The sequence below is a fragment of the Labeo rohita genome, unplaced genomic scaffold (genome assembly GCF_022985175.1).
Source record: "Labeo rohita strain BAU-BD-2019 unplaced genomic scaffold, IGBB_LRoh.1.0 scaffold_443, whole genome shotgun sequence".
Classification (NCBI taxonomy): Eukaryota; Metazoa; Chordata; class Actinopteri; order Cypriniformes; family Cyprinidae; genus Labeo; species Labeo rohita.
The window spans coordinates 12,466-34,729 of NW_026129361.1; the positions used below are offsets into that span (position 1 = coordinate 12,466).

The 22,264-nt window shown below is 41.7% G+C and overlaps 1 pseudogene; it reads right to left on the reverse strand.

The window, feature by feature from the left end:
* Positions 1 to 22,264, reverse strand: part of LOC127160730 (uncharacterized) — a 53,007-nt pseudogene that overhangs the window by 11,333 nt on the left and 19,410 nt on the right.

Below are 22,264 nucleotides of genomic sequence, written 5' to 3' on the forward strand. Positions count from 1 at the left end.
TTTAAAAAATAGAAATAGAAATAAAACTGACATTCTATAACAGTATAGACAACAATTATGATGAAAGACGTTGCTTTAATCTTAAAGAACAAATAAAAAGAGAAGTTTGTTATTAAATATTTAATGCATGTAAAAGAATGGCTAAAGAAGGTGCTTACATCAGGTCTTAAATCAGCTGCTTTCCCATAATACCTTTCAGCTGCCTCATTCAGACTGGCCTGTCTGTGGAAACACACACATTAAGTTATTATTTACAACAAAAGTTGTTTGACGATATCAATATGTGACAGTGGACCACAAAACCAGTCATAAGGGTCAATTTTTTTCAAACTGAGATTTGACAATATGACAAATATGACATTTGACTCAAATATGACAATATTTGGCCAAGATACAACTGGAATCTGAGGGTGCAAAAAATATAATGTATATTACTAATCAAAAATTAAGTTTTGATACATTTACGGTAGGAAATTTACTAAATACCTTCATTATTACTTAAGCAAATAACAATTTATACATCATGATAGGAAAACTAATCTGATTCAATTTTCTCAATTTATAGTGTTGACTGCAATCATTAAGCACAACAATGCAACCCTGTTAACCAACTAATTATATAAAAATGTAATTTAATTTAAAGGATATTTAAATCCATATCATAAAATGTAAATAAAAAGCTTTCATTCAGTATAGCAAGTATTCAGCATGTGGGCTTGTACCATAAATGTAGCAATGCGTTATTGACTATTTTTCAAAACACTATTTTTTCTTAGACAGGCGTATTTCATACTGCAATGCGTTAGTCTTCCAATAGATGGCAGCAAAACACTTATGCCAGAAACGAGCTGATCAGTGTCTTGTCCTTGTGTTAGGACAGGAGAGTGAGTTTCATTGTTGAACACTTACTGGAAGAGAAATTGTTCAGTTCTTTTTCATAATAAAAATATCAATGTTCTTTTTCTGACCAAACATACATTTGTATTGTGGTAAAATGTTTTGGTAAAAAGCCTGAAACAAAGCAAAGCAATAGTGCTTCATTGAGGTCTGAGTGATGGGAGATACTGAGAATTTAAGTTCATAATGACATTATTTTAAAATTCATTAAAGAAAAATAAGAGAGACTTATGTTGTTAGTCACAGATGACATGTTTAGCAAAGAGAATATTTTCAATTATTAGATTCACAAATAAGGTGCTTTTATAATTGAAACTTTTTTTTTTTTTTTTTTATTACCAGGACCAGTTTAACCCCACCACGATGTAACAGTACTGTTACGGATTTATATTTTAAATAATGTACTTTTGTTGTCAAAGCAAATTTACTTAAAAACATGCAAAGCATTCAAAATTATGTCTGTATAATCTCATCACAGTCCATTTTCACTGTGCCCAAAATAAAGGACACTGCCACAGACTTTAACATTTTAACATTTAACACGTTTAACATTTTACTTTATCCAGTCAGTTACAGTATGAGCTGATTCAACACCAGATCTTCCACAGTTCTGATATTATTTTTCTGCATCTAAAGACAGCTGAGTTTTATTGCCTGGCTGTCCTGTCAGGCAATGACTTGCAGGCATTTACACATAGTATCTCACAAAATTGATTTCAGACGGATGTTTGAGGCAGTATAACAGTTCAACGATCTACAAGACGTGAGACAGCTTTGGTAATAACTAGGCGAATATTTTAACATTACATCAAAAAAAAAAAAGGTAAAAAAAAACATACATTTACACACAAACTGACCACCAAAGGTAACAAGATGACTTTTTTTTTATTTATTTATTTATTTATGTATTTTTAAGCGGCACAAAATTGAACTTGCATGATAGTGGGATATCAAAAACATCAAAGGGTACATTTATTAACTCTAAAATCAAACTAGCCAGCATATTTCACAGCAAGTAACCTGTTGGTTATAATGTTTTATTCATAAATAATCCATTAATGAATAAAGCACAGAATGACAAATTAGAAAATTTACATTTATATGAGTTTATTCATTTTTATTATGTGTGTGTTTTTTAATGACAGTGAAAATGTGAATGTTAAAGAAAAAAAAAAAAAAAAAAAAAAAAAAAAAAGAGAAGCAAAGAAATGGTACTAGAGCAAATTTAAACTTGGGCAAAGCAACTGATTTTTACAAAATGCAAGCTATAGTGAACTCATCAGTAAAAAGTCATTTAAAACCTGAAGCTGTAAGATTATTTAAACCCAACTCTAGAAGCTGTAAAATTGTGATTTCATGAACCAAAGCAGTGGGTGTGGCCACTACTTAGAGGCCCGCCCTCATTGTGTGACTCCTCCCCCTACATCATCATAGTCTGTTATGAAAAAACAAAGCAAATATATCATCTTAAATGTTGTATTTATTATTTAAAATGGAGACATTTATTTTAGCAAATTATTTAATAAAGGAAAAAATGAGACAAAAACTTACCCAACAGGTTTTTCTCATCTTCATTGCTGTTTTTCACATCATCATACTCCTCCTGATTCCCTCTGAAACACATGTGAAATAAAACCTCACATTGTAATGTGTAACACAGCTTGTGTCATTGATCTCTTTCTCCTCATGACTGTCTGAGACTATTAGATTAAACCTGATAAAGCCATAATGACTTATTAATGGTATAAACATGTTCAATATTTCATAGAAGCAAAATCTGGTTCTGTGTGACTCACCTGTTACACCTTGAGAGTCCTGTCTATTAATGATGACATCATCATAATGCTCTGGTGTGTCCACTACATACACATGGACATAGAGACAGAACAAAGTTAGCATTTTATTGATACTGAGCATCACTTTAAAAGGACTTTAAAACACTTTAAAGTGTTAGAAAATGTTTTTTAAAAAATGATATAAAGTAACAACACCTTTAATATCAAATTTGTGTCCAAGGGTTATGACATCATCATAGCTCTCAGGTGTGTCTTCTACAAATTAAACATGAGTCAAATACCATCATACAAAACAAACCTGAATGCATATTTTCTTAATTTGATATATAGATTCTAGAATAACATATATAGGGCCAGATTTACTAACAGTTTATTTCAACACAAACCCTCGTTTGTCAAAAAAAAATGTCAGGATTTTCTAAATGCAAAACATGCAGTGAAACATTAGTGATGACCTGGCTGCGTTGATGTTCTTTAATTTGCTTATTGTCAGATGATCAATCGCAGAACTTTCCACTCCCATCAGCATTTTATAGGATTGCATTCTCATGCTTATTTGCCCTGTTTAATAAATCTAGCCCACTGAATTACAACTACAGTACAGAACTGCACCTGTCTCATGATCTGGTTTCAGTCCATCAGTGATGACATCATCATAGTTTTCCGGTGTGATTTCATTCACCATCTCTTCAACATCAAAGTAAATACTATTAGAGATCAAATGCTCTTGCTGGCCATGAGGCCATTACCATACAAGTAATGAATGATATGACCAGTTTACAAGACAAGAACATCCTGTAACATCAGCAAAACGATTTCAGAGACAGACAGAGGCAGGAGGTTTAACAGGACTAACAATAGATGAACTTCAACTGTCTGACAGACTCTCTTATTAACTGCATTAAAGGGGACCTATTATGCAAAAATCACTTTTATAAAGTGTTTGAACAGTTGTGTGGCTGCAGTGTGTGAAATCAACCAGTCGATAATGGTAAAAATCCACCCATTCATTTTTTTTTTTAATCAATTAAAATTTGCATATAAAATAGGGCTGTCAAATGATTAATTCTGATTAACTGCATACAAAATAAAAGTTCAAGTTTGCCTAATATATGTGTGTGTGTGTGTGTAATATATTATATATATATATTAACACAATATATATTTTATATATATTTATGTTCAATTTATATTTATTTAAATATAATATAAATTATATAATAAAAATAAAATATATATATTTATATAAATATTATTAAATAAAAATATAATAAATTTAATATATATTTAAATTATACATGAATGTATTGTTATTTATATTACATACATAATTACACACAGTACACACACATATATTAGGTAAACTCAAACTTTTATTTTGTATGCAATTAATCACGATTAATCATTTGACAGCCCTAATATGAAAGCAACGTGAAGTCAGCTGCAAATTTGTCAAGCTCATAATCACAAGTGGGACTGAGAGTTTCTGATGTTTTTAGTGTGTGAGATTGTCCTGTTTTGTTGTTGCCGGTATGCTGGAGCATGATCTCTTAAAGCTCTGCCCTCTTCTGAAAAAGGCTCCGGGAGCACTAACTCAATTGCATTTAAAGGGACAAACACAAAAACAGCATGTTTTGGTTCCTACCCTAAAAGTGGCAATTTTAACAAGCTATAAAAAATTATCTGTGGGGTATTTTGAGCTATAAACTTCACATACTACACACTCTGGGGACATCTGAGACTTATTGGTCATCTTGCAAAAAAGGGGCATAATAGGTCACCTTTAAATCAGATTCATGGCTCATGACTTACCCCTCTGAGTGAAAAGACTGTGTCTGTTAGTGGGCTTGTGCTGAATCTCCTCATAAACGGCCTCAGTCATCGTCCTGTGTCTCCTCTTAGAGAGAGCTGTGAGTGTAGACAGACAAACCTGCTGTCAGTTCACAACACATGACTGATCACACACTGAATAAGACACAATATGACAGTCTCTGGATCTCTCCTACCTCTCCTCATCACTCTGTTCTGCTGAATCAGTATAAGCAGTGGCACTAAGAGCAGTAAGAGCACAACTACCAGTACAATCACAAGCACTGGGGGGACGGAGGACTGAGGGGACTCTGCTGGAGGAGTTTGTGAAGGAGTGACTGATGTTGAGCGCACTGGAGGAGAAACTGGAGGAGAAGCTGATGTTGTTGTGGCAGGAGTAGTGGACACTGACAAATCTGTCAAAACATGTCAAAAATCATTACTGATTTAAATATGCATAAATTATTAGCTCTAAAGTTTGTTAAAATGAATAATATTCCTCAGTGTTTTGCTGTGACCTGCACAGGTGAGTCCAGCGTGCTCTTTGTGGGAGCAGTCAGTGTGGTTTTTCAGGGAGAGAGGACAGTCCCACAGGTGAATCTCATTCCCTCTGCACTCGACTTTGTTCAGCCACACAACACCTTCACCAGCACCAAAGACTGAATTCCCATCAGCCCTCAGTGCTGCTCCACAACCCAGCTGCCTGCAGACCACCTGAGCATCACTGATGTCCCACTGATCATCACAGACTGAGCCCCACACAGCGTTATGATACACCTCCAGCCTCCCAGAGCACCGGCCCTCCCCTCCACTCAGTCTGAGAGGAACATGATCTAAAACACACACATCAACCAGCACTGAGCAGCTTCAGCACAACATTTACAACAAAACACATTAAAACTAGATCTATGGGCCTTTAATGCTGTGGTTAATTTCAAATAATGAATAAAAAATCTCAATGTTGATACAGACAGATACTATTTAAGATAGCAGATAATCCTTGAAGATGAATGAAAAAGAATACAAGCATATAATAAACTTACTTGAACACTGTCTCAAGTGTGGAGATGTAGAGCACATCAGATGACTCCGAGGAGACTCAGGACTTTCCACATCTGAGATGAAAAAGTATTTTAAAAATGCATTCACTACAGAACAGATTATAAATCATTAAAAGACATAAAACAGCTGTATTTTAAACATACATGACCATGTCACACAATCTTAAATATCATCTTACCTGAGCAGGTGATTTTGGCCACTTCATTATCACAGTCATTCTGTCCCCAGGGTGAAGATGGACACTGCCATAAAGTGGAGTCATGTCGTCGACATTTAAGTTTATCAAGCCAGTTATGAGCTTCATTCCATTTGAATATCTGGGTTCACTGCTAGATCTTCCACAGTTCAGCTCTTGACAGATCAGACTCGCTGTGTCTCTGTCCATCTGGTTGTAACACACATTCCCCCAGGATCCATTGTAGAAAACCTCCACATTCCCTTCACAGCCCTCAGTTAACCTGATCTCTTTAAACTCTAGATCGAAAAGGATGAGAATCAATCTTACAGAACCCATTCTTAATTAGAAATATAAACAGTAAATAATTTAATGGTTTTGATTAGGTTCAGATTCCTCATAAGTCAAAATTACTTAACTAAAATACATTTAAAACAATATTCGCAAAATGTGTTTACATATATTTTATGCACATTTTACAGACCGTTCAAAGGTGGCAAAAATGTAATCCAATAACTGCGCTTAACTGTGTTGACATACGAATTAACTGACTTCAGTAAATGCACTGACTTAAGTTTACAATTAGTTGTAAACTGTATGTGAAATATTCACTAAAAATAGAGAAAATTGGAAAATCTGTAATAACATTCATTGGCATTGCTGTGCCTTTAAATAAGTAGTGCAGGAAATTGCCATTGTATTGCACAGTATTGCACTAGTTGTTGTCAGCTTTGTACCTGATTTTCATACCAAGCAGCTTCTGAATAAGCTTGTTCATCAGACACACATAAAGGTTATTGAAATGATGATTTTTTTTTTTTTTTTTTTTTTTTATTAACATACTTATTATTCACTATTTACCTGAGCACACGACTCCTACATCCTCCTTGTGATTACAGTCATGTTTTCCCCAGCCTGGAGAAGAGCAGCTCCACAGGGACGTCTCATTCCCCTCACACTCCACCTCATCCAGCCATATGGGTCCAGAACCAGGACCAAACCAGGCTGGTACCTGCTGGTTACTGAGGGCCACTCCACACTGCAGCTGTCTGCACACCACATGGGCATCTTTAATATCCCAGGAGTCATCACACACTGTCCCCCATGAGCCGCTGTGAAAAACCTCCAGCCTCCCTGCACAGTCTCCCCCAGAACCCACCAGCCTGATGGACCCACGACCTGATATTCAGAGAAAGAAAAACACATTATTGATCACTAACAACTGAAGAATCTGCCCAGATGTTGTTGTTCTCACCAAGGCAGGTGATTGACAGCTGTTGTGTGGAGCTGCAGTTGAGAGTTTGTGGAGAGCTGCAGTTCCCCAGATGAGCTTCACTCCCAGAGCACTGGAAGCCCGTCACACACTCATGACTGTGTTCAGGACTGGATGAAGAGGAGCCGTAGAAGTTCAGCACAGAGCCACAGCCCAGCTGTCTGCAGACCACAGAGGATTCAGTGAGACTCCAGGAGTCCAGCAGAACTCTCCTCCAGACCTGATGGATGAAAACTTCCACCTCCCCCTCACACTGTCTCTCTCCAGACAACCGCACCAGACCATCATGAAGAGCCAGAGAGGAATCTGAAGAGAAGAACTGGCATTTTACTAAGATATTGCAAGTTTGAAAATTTACATCAATATTACATTTAACATAATTAAAGGAAGAAATAAATGAAAACAATTCACTAGAGCAGATGACTCCAACATCTCGTCTATGAGAACATTCAGCTCGACTCCATGAAGAGATGGAACATTCTGAGAGTTTTGTTTCATTCCCGTCACAATCAAACACATCAGCCCAGATTTCACCACTTCCCTCTCCAAACCAGTCTGATCCCACAACAGACACAGCAATCCCACAATTCAGCTGTCTACAGAGGACACTGGCAGCTCTCATATCCCAGCATGCATCACACACTGTGCCCCATTTACTGAAGTACTGATGTTCAACTCGACCAGAACAGGAGTCTGAGCCATTTACCAGTCTGAGATCAGAATAACCTGGGCAAAAAAAAAAAAAAGTGTTAAACAAAAGTAAAAGAGCAGTTAAACTCATTTATGAATAAAACAAACAATGCTAAAGGACATGTTACTTTTAAAAGATACTGTAATTCTTCACATTAAAGTAATGTTTACAATCACATTTTTGCTTTAAAATAGTATGTTACTGTAGTGTTACACTTTTTGTAGTGCCAGGTTGCATTTTCCAAACTTACTGTAAATAAAATTAAATAACTGACTGTTCATTTTCAAATATTTGGTTATTTTGAAATCTTTTAATTTTCTAGCAAATTATTCAGTTAGGTATTCACTTGACACATTTTAAAATTAAAATAAAAAAAATATATTTTAAGACCATTTATTTCTCAAAAAATGACTGCATGACACAAATAAATTTAATTCAGTGATGAAATCTATAAAGTATATTTCTAAAACTTGGGCATTGGGCAACTGTTAATGTCAGGCTCTGTACAATTTTAGTCTATTTAACACAAAGATTTGGAAAATATTTATACTCAGAACACAACAGTCCCTACAGCATTGTCATGAGAACAATTTGCAAATCATGTTGAAGTTGATGACAGACAGTGTCGAATACAAGATTCATTTCCTCTGCACTGAATGTCTTGTTTCCACATCTGAGCGTCTCCTTTGTCAAATGCAGCTGCTCCCAGCACCTGTACAGGAGCCCCACAGTCCAGCTCTCTATACACAACCTCTGCATCCTGCTGGTCAAAGGCAGCGTCGCACACTGACATCCACGTCTGATCATGGAGTATCTCTAACCTCCCAGAGCACAGGTGAGGTCCATCAGCAAGTCTTGTAAATCGTCCATAGTTTATAGTTTCTGATTATATTTACACAAAACATAAAACATCCCTCTTGATTATGATACAGACATAAAGCAACTGGAAGTCCTTTAATGAATGAAATTGGATAAATGGATTAAAGTAATACATTTAGACCATAAAATATACTAATTATCAATTAATTGTTTATGAAATGATTTGAAATCAAGTTACAAACCAGTTATTTTAAATTGAATATATGATGTTAATGAATGAAAGTCTGGTCGGTGGTGCATTAACAGGATGATGTATGGAGCAGCTTACCTGAACATCTAACTCCAGCATCTGCATTATGACCACAGCCATGTTTACCCCATCCACTTGACCTACAGTCCTTCAGCGTGGACTCTGATCCACTACAGTCCACATAATCCATCCAGATTTTCCCTGATCCTTGTCCAAAGTAAGCATTATACACTGCACTTAAAGCCTCTCCACATCCCACTTCTCTACACACCACTGCAGCATCAGGCACACCCCAGTAATTTTGACACACTGTTCCCCACTGACCTCTATGAAGAACCTCCACCCTTCCACTGCAAGGACTGTTACCACCAACCAACCTCACATTTGCACGGTCTGTATAACGAACAAAGAGAATTAAAGGAATACTGAAAAAGTAGAAAAGTAGAATATAGAAAAGTTGAGTTCCAAAAGGCTCAATGACACACAATACTACATTTTTTGACTGAGTTTACTTAGTCAAAGGAAAGTAATTCCAACCTGCACACATCAGTCCAACATCATTGTCATGAGAACAGTTGTTTTCATGTGATGGTGCTGTTGGACAGAGGTGAATCTGAGATTCATCTCCTCTACACTGAATCTCTTGTGTCCACATCTGAGTGTCTCCTTTGCCAAGAGCAGCTGCTCCCAGCACCTGTACAGGAGCCCCACAGTCCAGCTCTCTACACACAACCTCTGCATCCTGCTGGTCAAAGGCAGCGTCACACACTGACATCCACATCTGATTATGAAGCATCTCTAACCTCCCAGAGCAGCGAGAACCTCCAACCAGCCTGACACCTGAAGAAAAAGCAGAAAAATAAACATTGGTAAGAGTTTATAATAAGGTTCAATTTGTTAACATCATGAAATGCATTAGTTATCACAACCTAATAATGAACAACATATTTTTTTTCTAAGATTTGTTAATCTAAGTTAATGTTAATTCATAAGTACAGCATTGTTCATTAAAATTCAGTGTTGATTATCATACATTTTTGCTAGTTCATGAAACCTAATGCTAAAATATTTAACCTCATTGTAGCCTGTAATATTACCAGATATTAAATATATGTATGGCTGATGCTTATTGTCACAAATCTGGTCTATGTCCCATTGTCCACTAACCACCAGATGTCACTCTCGCATCACTTACACACTCTGACTGTCACTATGCATCTCGGACTGCATCTCCCATCCTCCACCGCTCTGATTGCGTCAGTCCCCGTGACCAATCAGGCGTCCTATAAAAACCCCGCTCCTCCTCCGTGCACTTCACGGTTGGTTGTATTATTGTATTGTTGTTTTGTTAGTATTTCCTAGTGTATTCCTAGTTCCTGGTTTTTGGATCTCCCGCCTGGTTTCCCGTTCTCTTCTGTCTAGCCGCCTGCCTTTTGGACTATAGCTCTCGTTTATTGGACCATTCTCTTCTACTGCCTGTATTATTCCTGTCTGCTCCTGCCTCGACCTTGCCTGTACGACTATGTCTTTGTCCCGCCAATCCAATAAAAGCTTGCGCATGGATCCGCTCGCCTCTCGTCTCGTTCTCCCGTAACAGAACCAACCGTCACACAAGGATCCAGCAGCTTCACACCCGGACAATCGACAGATATGGACACAGACAGGATTCTTTTCCGGATCAAGCAAGGACCACGCACTCTAGAACAGCATATCCGTGAGTTTCTGGCCATCTCGAATTATTCCACCCTCCCGGACTGTACAATCATGGAAATATTTTGTGATGGCATAAACGATCCTTTAAAAACGAGGCTGAGACGCGAGGGTCCGCGCTCATCTCTGGCTGCTTTTTTAAACTTTGCGTTATTGTGTGTGGGCTCGCCGTGTACTGTGGGGGTCGAGAAGGGGGAACGCGACAACGCGGACGCGGCAGCCCCGCACCCCGCTCGCAGATTGGTGGTTACGCCGGATCACGACGCCAAAACCACGTTTGCCGCCTGGATCGCTCGTGAAATGGCGGCCGTGCAGGAGCGCGCTCAAGCTATGGCGGCGACAGCAGTGCCCGTTCGCAAAATGGCGGCGACTGCGGTGCCCGTTCACAAGATGGCGGCAGCGCCGGTGCGCGCTCACACAATGGCGGCGATGGCGGAGCCCGTTCACAAGATGGCGGCGGAAACAGAGCCCCGTCACGTCATAGCTGCCATACCAGAGCTATATGGAGTTACAGCTGCATTTCCTGAGTCAAGTCGAGTTTCCAAGTCAAGTCAAGCTGCAGCTGTGTTTCCTGAGTCAAGTCACGTTTCCGAGTCCAGTCCAGTTGCAGCTGTATTTCCTGAGTCAAGCAAGTTTACTGCTGCTGTTCCTGTGTCAAGTCAAGCTGGGGCTGTGTTTCCTGCATCAAGTCAAGTCAGAGCTGCTCTTCCTAAGGCAAGTCAAGCTAAAACTGTTTTTCCTGTTTCAAATCAAGCCAGAACTGTAGTTCCTGTGTCAAGTCAAATTACAGCCACGCCAGAGCCACTGCACAAGATGGCTGCCACGCCAGAGCCACTGCACAAGATGGCTGCCACGCCAGAGCCACTGCACAAGATGGCTGCCACGCCAGAGCCAATGCACAAGATGGCCGCCGTCTCCAAGCCGCTCCACAATATGGCTGCCATTCCAGAACCTGTGGTCAGCGCCCGGACGCCACTTGTGGTCATGATGGCCCACGTGCTGGACACACCCCTAATGACAGTACGGGCAGCTAAAGTGGCGCTCCATGTCGCGGCGGCTACCCCTGAGTCAAGCCAAGTCACAGCTGTTCCTCACGAGTCAAGCCAAGTCACAGCTGTTCCTCACGAGTCAAGCCAAGTCACAGCTGTTCCTCACGAGTCAAGCCAAGCCACAGCTGTCCCCCACGAGTCAAGCCAAGTCACACCTGTTCTTCAGGAGCCAAGCCAGGTTACAGCAGGTCCTCATGAGCCAAGTCAAGCTGCTGCTGTTTTTCCAGAGCCAAGTCAAGCTTCAGCCGCTGCTCCAGAGTCAAGTCAGGCTATGGCTGTAGCTTCCAAGTCCAGTCAGGCTTCCAAGTCCAGTCAGGCTTCCAAGTCCAGTCAGGCTTCCAAGTCCAGTCAGGCTTCCAAGTCCAGCAATGTCAAGGCGGTCATTCCTGAGTCAAGCAAGGTAACAGCCGTGGTTCCTGAGTCAAGTGAAGTCAATGATCTTCTCAAGCCAGTTCAAGTCACTGCTGGTCTTCACGTGTCAGATCAAGTCACTGCTGATCTCCATGAGCCAAGTCAAGTCACCGCTGGTCTCCATGAGTCAAAGCAGTTCACTACTGTTCTTCACGAATCGAGTCAAGTCACAGCCAATCTCCAAGAACCAAGTCAGACCACAGCTGATCTTCATGAGCCAAACAAAGTTGTTGCTGCTGTCCCAGGGTCCAGCCACGTCCCGCCTGACGGCCCAGGGTCCAGTCTCGTCCCGCCTGACGGCCCAGGGTCCAGTCTCGTCCCGCCTGACGGCCCAGGGTCCAGTCTCGTCCCGCCTGACGGCCCAGGGTCCAGTCTCGCCCCGCCTGACGGCCCAGGATCCAGTCTCGTCCCTCCTGACGGCCCAGAGTCAAGTCTCGTCTCGTCTGACCGCCCAGAGTCAGGCCACGTCTCGTCTGACCGCCCAGAGTCAGGTCACGTCTCGTCTGACCGCCCAGAGTCAGGTCACGCCCCGTCCGATGACCCTAAGTCAAGTCACATCTCGTCAGACATCCCAAGATCACGGCCTATCATGATAGCCAGCGTACTGGATCCACCACAACCTCCCGATGCTGCTCTTCCTTTAATGGCGGTTGCCATTTGGTGTGTGTGGGCTGCACACTGTGCCCCTGAGGCCACGCCTGTTCACAAGTCAGCTCCTGAGGTCACGTCTGTTCCAAAGTCAATCCCTGAGGCCCCGTCTGGTCACAAGTCGGCTCCAGAGCTCCCCTCACTTGGAGAAGCCATGCCAATGCCTCCTGAGGTGTCAGCCTTGGCTGTAGATCCTCCCATGGAGGCGGCATCCCCCAATAACCTCTCTGCTTCTCCCCTTGTTCTGTCAGCCTTCTCTGTCTCTGCTTTTCCCAGGTCCCAGACCATAACGCGGTTTCCTGCTCCGTCCCAGCTCCCGCCTGGTCACAAGCCAGCTCCAGAGCTCCCGTCTGATCTCAGGCCTGCTCCAGAGCTCCCGTCTGATCTCAAGCCTGCTCCAGAGCTCCCGTCTGATCTCAAGCCTGCTCCAGAGCTCCCGTCTGATCTCAAGCCTGCTCCAGAGGTCCCGTCTGGTCTCGAGTCTGCCCCAGAGGCCTTCCCCGTCGGAGAAGCTGCGCCAATGCCTCCAGAGGTGTCAGCGTCAGCTGTAGAACCTCTTATGGAGGGGGCGTTAAACTCTAAACTCTCTGCTTCTCCCTTTCTTCTGTCTGTCTCCTCTGTCCATGTTCTCCCCAGGTCCCAGACCATGACGCAGGCTCCTGTTCCGCCCCGGAGGGCTGCTCCGCCTCCTGTTCCGCCCTGGAGGGCTGCTGCGCCTTCTCCCCTATTCTGTCTGCCTCCTCTGTCCCTGCTTTCCCCAGGTCCCAGACCGTGACGCAGATTCCTGTTTCGCCCCAGAGGGCTGCTCCGCCTCCAGTTCCGCCCTGGAGGAGTCCTGCTCCGCCTCCAGTTCCGCCCTGGAGGAGTCCTGCTCCGCCCTGGAGGAGTCTTGCTCCGCCTCCAGTTCCGCCCTGGAGGAGTCCTGCTCCGCCTCCAGTTCCGCCCTGGAGGAGTCCTGCTCCACCTCTGGTTCTGCCGTGGAGGACTGCTCTACCTTCAGCTCCGCCCTGGAGTACGCCTGTGCCTCATGCTCCGCCCCCGGCTCCGTCCTGGAGGGCCTTTGTGCTGCCGGTCCTGCCTCAATCACCGGGTCCTCCGCAGGGACCTGGTCCTCCAGCCCTCGCCCTGTCTCGCTCCCGCCCCACCGCTCCCTGAACTGTTACTCTGTTGGAGCGTCTGGAAGCCGCTCCTTGGGGGGCTATGTCACAAATCTGGTCTATGTCCCATTGTCCACTAACCACCAGATGTCACTCTCGCATCACTTACACACTCTGACTGTCACTATGCATCTCGGACTGCATCTCCCATCCTCCACCGCTCTGATTGCGTCAGTCCCCGTGACCAATCAGGCGTCCTATAAAAACCCCGCTCCTCCTCCGTGCACTTCACGGTTGGTTGTATTATTGTATTGTTGTTTTGTTAGTATTTCCTAGTGTATTCCTAGTTCCTGGTTTTTGGATCTCCCGCCTGGTTTCCCGTTCTCTTCTGTCTAGCCGCCTGCCTTTTGGACTATAGCTCTCGTTTATTGGACCATTCTCTTCTACTGCCTGTATTATTCCTGTCTGCTCCTGCCTCGACCTTGCCTGTACGACTATGTCTTTGTCCCGCCAATCCAATAAAAGCTTGCGCATGGATCCGCTCGCCTCTCGTCTCGTTCTCCCCGTAACACTTATTTTAGACCTGGACATTATTTTTGTCATAAAAAAACACTGCTACATTTTTAACAATATAATTCTTGTCATTGTTGGTGAACTATTAAGCATTATTCATTCATGTTAAAAGTAGAACAATTTTGAAAGTTTGAAATAAATGGTTGAAATAAAATCTGAATTTTAATGAAAGGTTGATTTAAGGAAGGATGTTTATTACTGTAAGACACAGTGAGTCTGATCTGTCAAGAACTGAACTGGCTGGATAAAGTTACATGTCGACCACATGATTTAAAGGTGCGGCAGTGTCCATCTTTACCATGAGGACAGAATATATATATATAGTTTTAGTCTATAGTCTACAATTTTAGTCTATCTATCTATCTGTGTGTGTATACAGTGCTGCTTGAAAGTTATATTTTTGCATAAATATGACCAAAGAGTTCATCAGATTTTCACACAAGTTTTGAAAATTGACAAAGAGAACCCAATTAAACAAATGAGATGAAAATATATACTTTGTCATTTATTTATTATGAAAAATTTTTCAGCGTTAAATATTTGTGAGTTGCAAAAGTATGTGAATCTCTAGGATTAGCAGTTGATTTGAATTTGAAGGTGAAATTAGAGTCTATCTGTTCAGAAGTGTTTTCAGTCAATAGGATGACAATTAGGTGTCAGTTTATGCTGTGTTTTATTTAAAGAACAGGGATCTATTAAAGTCTGATCATTTTTGTGAAAGTGAATCTTGGCACAAACAAAGGAGATCTCTGAGTTGTTGCTCATCAGGCTGGAAAAGGTTACAAAACCATCTCTAAAGAATTTGGACTTCACAAATCCACAGTCAGACAGATTGTGTACAAATGGAGGAAATTCTAGAACACGGTTACCCTCAGCAGAAGTGGTCGACCAAAAAAGATCACTCCAAAGCGAGATGTATAATAGTTTCCGAGGTTGCAAAGAACCCCAAGATAACTTCTTAGCAACTGAAGGCCTTTCTCACATTGGTTAATGTTGAAGTTCATGAGTCCATCATCAAAAGAACAATGAACAACCATAGTGTTCACGGCAGGGTTGCAAGGAGAATCAGCCGCAGACATTTAAACTTGGCCCAAAGTCCCTTAGTAGATGTAGTGCTGCTACCTCCTCCCATGGTGGTCACTGCTGTTCCTCCATCCACAGAATCACAGGCTGCAGGTCTGGATCCTGCCTCTGAGCATCCACCCATTGAGTGACATCCATCTCTCGTAGTTCCCATCAGACCGCCTCTGGCCCATCGTTTCCATCCACCTTCCGACTCAGCTCCACCTCTCTGGCCTTTGCGCTCACAATACTTGCATTCCTGCACACTACACAGTCGTCTTAACAGGGCATCTGCATTGCCATGGCGTTCCTCTGCACGATGTGTCACAGTGAACTCATAACTTTGCAACTCCTCGAGCCAACGGGTCACCTGGCCCCCTTCCTTGAACGTCATCAGCCACTGCAAGGAGGCATGGTCGGAGCGTATGGTGAACTGCCAACCGCACAAATAGTGCTTGAAATGCCTAATGGCAGAGACTGCAGCCAACAACTCCCGTCGTATGACACAGTACCTCTTTTCTGAGCACCGCTTTGCTGAGCACCTTGCTGTATTAGGCCACTATTTTCTCTCCATCTGGCCACACCTGGGACAAGACTGCACCTATTCCATCCCCACTTGCATCAGTGTCCAGAACGAAGGCCAGTGGGGGGTCCGGAGGTGCCAAAATGGGCGCGCACACAAGGGTTTGTTTTAGAGTATCGAAAACAGTTTGACAGCCTTCTGACCAGACAAAGCACTGATCCTTCTGCAGGAGCTTGTATAAGGGAGCGGCAATACAGGAAAAACCCTGTACAAACTTTCTGTAATAGGACACCAAACCCAGAAAGCTTTTTAACTCTCTCTGGTTCGCTGGGACAGGCCACTCCCATACAACTCTCACCCTGTCCTCGGACATGCCAATCCCCTCACTGCCTATATGATGGCCCAAGAAGGTCACCTCTCTGCTTAACAGTCTGCATTTATTGGGATGTAACTTCAGGCCCACGGATCTTATTTTTTCCACCAATGCTCTCAAGGCTGTGATAGCCAAATGGAATGAGCTTCCATGTGCCAGTATGTCATCCAAAAATACCAGACACTGCCACCGCGGAATGCCTTCCAGTACCCTCTCTATTAAGCGCTCAAAAGTGGCTGGAACATTGCAAAGACCGAAACAGAGGACTTTAAATTGCCACAGCCCTCTGCCTGTGCAGAAAGCGGTCTTGGGTTGAGCTTCTGGTGTCAGCGGCACTTGCCAGTACCCACTTCTTAAATTCAATGATGAAAATCAGCTAGAGCCAGCCATAAGGTCCAAACATTCATCCACACGCGGGAGAGGGTACGAATCTTTCCGTGTAAATGCGTTGAGCCTTCTGTAATCAATGCAAAAGCACCACTCCCCCCCCCTCTTCGGGACCATAACTACTGTGGATGCCCAGAGACTCTCAGAAGGTTCTATTATACCAGCACGCTGCATTTTCGATAATGCCTGCTCCGCAGCCTCCTGCCGTCCTAAGGGCATGCGTCTTGGCCGCTGACGTATGGGCGTCGCATCCCCTGTGTCGCTATTGTGTTGCACCAGGGAGGTCTGACCCAGGTCTTCTTCATTACAGGCAAAACAGTCCTGGAATTCCACTAAAAGCTCCCACAACTGTTCTTGTTGCTGCGTGTCCAAGTCACCCGAGCTCTGCTGCATTATCACCCACAGCTCCCTCATTATGTCCCCCGCACTCCACGGACAAACTGGGTGGCATTGTGCAGTTTGAGTCATTCCCATCTTCCAAGTGACATGCCCAGCACCCAACCGCACATCCATTTGTATGACGAGCTCTTGGTGGCCTCCTCTTCTCCACCTGGCCATTGCTGAAACTCAACGTGGCCTTTGACAGGTCCAACCGACAGCCATAGTCGTTGGACCCTCAAAAAGTTGTTAGACCCTCAAAAAGTTCAATCCTAAGATACAGCTGCACATTAGCTATCTACACTGGATGCTGCATGTTCACACTCGCCACAGACAGAGTCAACAGCCCCTTCCCCTTCATTGTGCAGAGCTGAACTGCTGTGTCCTCTAGCTGTCCTCTGGCACCACCTCAGGACGAACCACAGTCACTGTAGACACTGTGTCTACTAGGGCAGTGCATTCAAGTCCCTCGATGCAAATCGGAATATGGCAAAAATCTGATCTGGCTGTTCATGGGCTCGGGGGGTTTGCAGCGTCCCGCCTACTGCACCCCATTGCTGTTTCCGTAATTCTTAGCTAGTGCAGGGCATTCCTTAACCGGATGCCCTGGCTGACCACACCCCCAGCAAAGGCGGACCTGTGTATGCGGTGTCTGCCGCCTGGGTGAAGGCAACGCCAGCCCCCGATCATCTCTGTAATCTCCTCCAGCCACTCTGGTCTTGCTGAAGCTGTTTCAACGTCATAGTTTGTGACGTGGCAATGGACTATAGTACTTACGATGACGCGTCGGTGTCTCATAATCATTCATGAGGCTGCGCGTTCTTATCCTATTAGAAGACGCTTCGCCTAATTATTCACGACAGTGCGTGTTGATTTGCTATGACAGACGCTTCAGACTGTGAGATTGCGTACAATAACTGAGAGAAACGTTAATGGATCGAAGGAGACTGTTTGTTTTTGTTTGCTTTGTAAGTAGAGTTCGGCACAAACGCAATTCATTCATAAGGTGAGTGTAATAGTGGTTTTTACAACTCCTTAATGCAACCCATCAAAAGGATTATAAATTCCGCAAAATAACCCTTAGAAGTTAATAGAGGTGCAAAAGCACGTTCATATATATGTTTTCGATGCAGAGTGCAAATGCCTGTGCATTTATTTGTGTTGTTAAGTCAATGGGAGCGAAATGAAACTGTCTGAACCCTTAGTTGACTCTCTCCCCTCTTCCCCCTCCACTCCGCACCACGCCCACTTTTGCAGCATTTTTCAAAACTATGGTGAGAACTAACCAGTGCTGAAACAGGGGGGGGTTTCATGACCCTTTAACATTAAACACATTGTTATCCACAACACAATAACATTCTGAACACGTTACAATACTGCTGATTAACTGTTAATGAATTACTTTGAAATCAAATTGCACACCAATTATTTTAAATTGCATGATTATGTTTATGAATAATAGTCTGATCAGAGACGCATTAACAGGGTGATGTATGGAGCAGCTCACCTAAGCATCTGACTCCAGAATCTTGTTGATGACCACAGCCATGAACACCCCATCCATTTGATCTACAGTCCTTCAGTGTTGACTCTGATCTACTACAGTCCACATAACTCATCCAGATTGGTCCTGATCCTTGCCCAAAGTAAGCATCAGCTAGAACATCCACAGGTTCTCCACATCCCACCTCTCTACACACCACTGCAGCATCAGTCATATCCCAATTCCTATGACACACTGTTCCCCACTGACCATTATGATGAACCTCCACTCGGCCACTGCAGGGACTGTTACCACCAACCAACCTCACAGTCTCAAAATCTGTACATGAAAGAGAGAGAAAGGGATTTAACCACAGTAATAGAACAGAAGTTGATAACTAGAAATATTTATACATATTTCTAACTGGACAAACAAAGCTGGACAAGAGTATATTACAAAAAAAAACAAAAAAGAAAAAAAAACTGTCATCTTTAAATTCAAGAAAACAAATAATTTATTTTAGTTCTGTTGTAGTATTACAGTTTTTGACAATTGCTTACACACACTTTTCTTTGACCCTTCTGGTTGTGTTTGGGACACATTGACCAGGAAAAGATTTTTTTTTTCCGAAAATACTAGTTATCATTATCGCATTGGACTCAAACTTACTGACTTTGTTCACACCGTGTGTAAGTACTTCTCAGAATTTTTTTTTTCTATTTGCATCTGATTAATCGTAAGCCTCATTGTTCTGAGAGTAGGTACCTCGTTTTTGAGTAAAAAAAAAAAATTGTGAGTAATTTTCACAATATGAGATAAATTATGAAAATTTGCACTGTTTATCACACTAGTGTGCTTTAATGTTTAATCAGGAAGTTTGCTTTTAAATGCTTTTATTTTGTAAAAAAATGTGCAAAAAAAAAAAAAAAAACACACTTGTGGTGTTCCCAGTCAAAAATCTCCAAACAACTGCCTCATTTATCCGAAAGTAGGCATTTTTGACAAGTGTGACTTTGTGCAATTTTGTACAAAAAAAAAAAAAAAAATGCATTTAAAAGCAAACTTCCTGATTAAACATTAAAGCACACTAGTGTGATAAACCGTGCAAATTTTTATAATTTATCTCATACTGTGAAAATTATTTCTAAAAAAAAATCTTTTTTCACTCAAAAAAGTAGGTGCCTACTTTCGGATAAATGAGGCTTACGATTAATCAGATGCAAATAGAAACACAAAACCAGTCCTAAATGAAAGAAAACAAGTTGACAAAGAATGAATCCAATATGTAGTGATAATAGTGTAATTTATAAGCAATTGTTTGGAGTCTGGTCATTTTTGACCGGGAACACCACAAGTGTGACAGGGATCTGAACACAACCAGAGGGTTAAACTGTAAACACAAAACCCCAAAAGACAGACAACATTCAAAACAGTACAATATCCTACAATAACAAACATTCATTTAAAAAAATATTTTAACTCTTCTCAACTGTTTTTGCATCATAATTATGCAAAATAAACAATCAAATGATTAGCTCTTATACATGACAACTACACATAAATGTGACAATTGTAAAAAAAAACTCCTGTCTTGTGATTTGTAAATCGAATAAATAATGTTGAGTAATAAATAAATTTTAGTTAAAGGTTAAACATTGACATTTTACCAGAACATATCAGTCCCGCATTGTTTTCTTGAGAGCACTGTATATCATGTGAAGTCGCACACAGTCGAATATTTGATTCATTTCCTCTGCACTGAATCTCTTGTGTCCACATCTGAGCATCTCCTTTGCCAAAAGCAGCTGCTCCCAGCACCTGTACAGGAGCCCCACAGTCCAGCTCTCTACACACAACCTCTGCATCCTGCTGGTCAAAGGCAGCATCACACACTGACATCCACGTCTGATCATGAAGTATCTCTAACCTCCCAGAGCAGTGAGAACCTCCAACCAGTCTGACACCTGAATAAAAACAAAAAGAAACATTGGTAACACTTAAAATACATACACAGATGAGAAATTTTTGTAGGTTAAGACCATCTGTCCTTATAATTATGATATAGACATAAAAGAACAGCAAGTCGGTGCCAGTGTTAAAACATTTCATGACATTAAATTACCAAAAAAAAACTTTTATATGAACATTCATTTACTCTCTGCATGTACATAAAATGGCAAATTTAGATAGAAAGGAGGTGTGCTTTTGTGGGAAAGAACGACAATCACCTAGTTTAATTTCTCAAGACAAAGTGCTATTCCGACACTGAATGTCACCATTTAGTTTGTGGATGGTTAGTAATGAGACAGTGCTTTTTTTTTTTTTTGCTGATAGCATGAACAAAAGTGGTGTGACTGTTTAGTGAATTTGCTCCAAAATGTTTTAAAATCTCATTCACCTGAACAAATGACTCCAACATCTTTACTATGATCACAGCCTTGTTTACCCCATCCTGATGATCCACAGTTCTTCAGTGTGGACTCTGATCCAGTACACATGACAGAACTCATCCAGACTGGTCCTGATCCTGATCCAAAATGAGCATCACTCAGACCATCTACAGGTTCTCCACAGTCCAGTTCTCTACACACCACTGCAGCATCAGCCAAATCCCAACCATCATCACACACTGTTCCCCACTGACCTCTATGAAGAACCTCCACTCTACCAGCACAGCGACTGTGACCACCAACCAACCTAACATTCACACTGTCTATATAATGAACAAAGAGAATTAAAGAAATATTGAAAGAGAGAATAAGAAAAGTTGAGATCCAAAAGGCTCAATGACAAAAATTACTACATTTTAAAAATAATTTTACTCATTTAAAGGAATGTAATTCACACCTTCACACACCAGTCCAACATCGTTGTCATGAGAACAATTGTTTTCATGTGATGGTGATGTTTGACAGTGGTGAATCTGAGATTCATTTCCTCTGCACTGAATCTCTTGTGTCCACATCTGAGTGTCTCTTTTGCCAAAAGCAGCTGCTCCCAGCACCTGTACAGGAGCCCCACAGTCCAGCTCTCTACACACAACCTCTGCATCCTGCTGGTCAAAGGCAGCATCACACACTGACATCCACGTCTGATCATGAAGTATCTCTAACCTCCCAGAGCAGCGAGAACCTCCAACCAGCCTGACACCTGAACAAAGAAAGAAAAATAAACCTTGGTAACACGTTATAATAAGGTTCAATTTGTTAACATCCAGTAATGCTTTAGTTATCACAACCTAATAATAAACATCATTATTTTAAAAAAGCATTAACTTAGTTTTAACAAATTTAATTCATAAGTACTATTGCTCATTTCAATTCAGGCTCATTCATCTAATAATTAATGTTAATTTATACAAACTGATATGTTAAAATCGTATATGTAGAAAAACATTGACCTAGATAAATTAGTGCTGTAGAATATTAATTTTTTTGTTGGTTCATAAAGCCTAATGCTAACAAATTTAACCTCATTGCAACGTGCTCTCAGATATTGCATACATATATGGCTGATGCTTATTTTAGATCTGGAAATTATTTATTTTAATTATTTATGTAATTAAAACAGTGGTACATTTTTAACAACATAATTCTTGTTATTGTTGGTCAAACAATTAAGCATTATTCATTCATGTTAAAAGTAGAGCAATTTTGGAAAAAAAAAAAAAAAACGGTTAAAATTAATGTATATTTTAATGAAAGGCTGATTTAAGGAAGGATGTTCATTACTGTAAGACACAGTGAGTCTGATCTGTCAAGAACTGAACTCTTGAAGATCTGCTCCTAACTGGCTGGA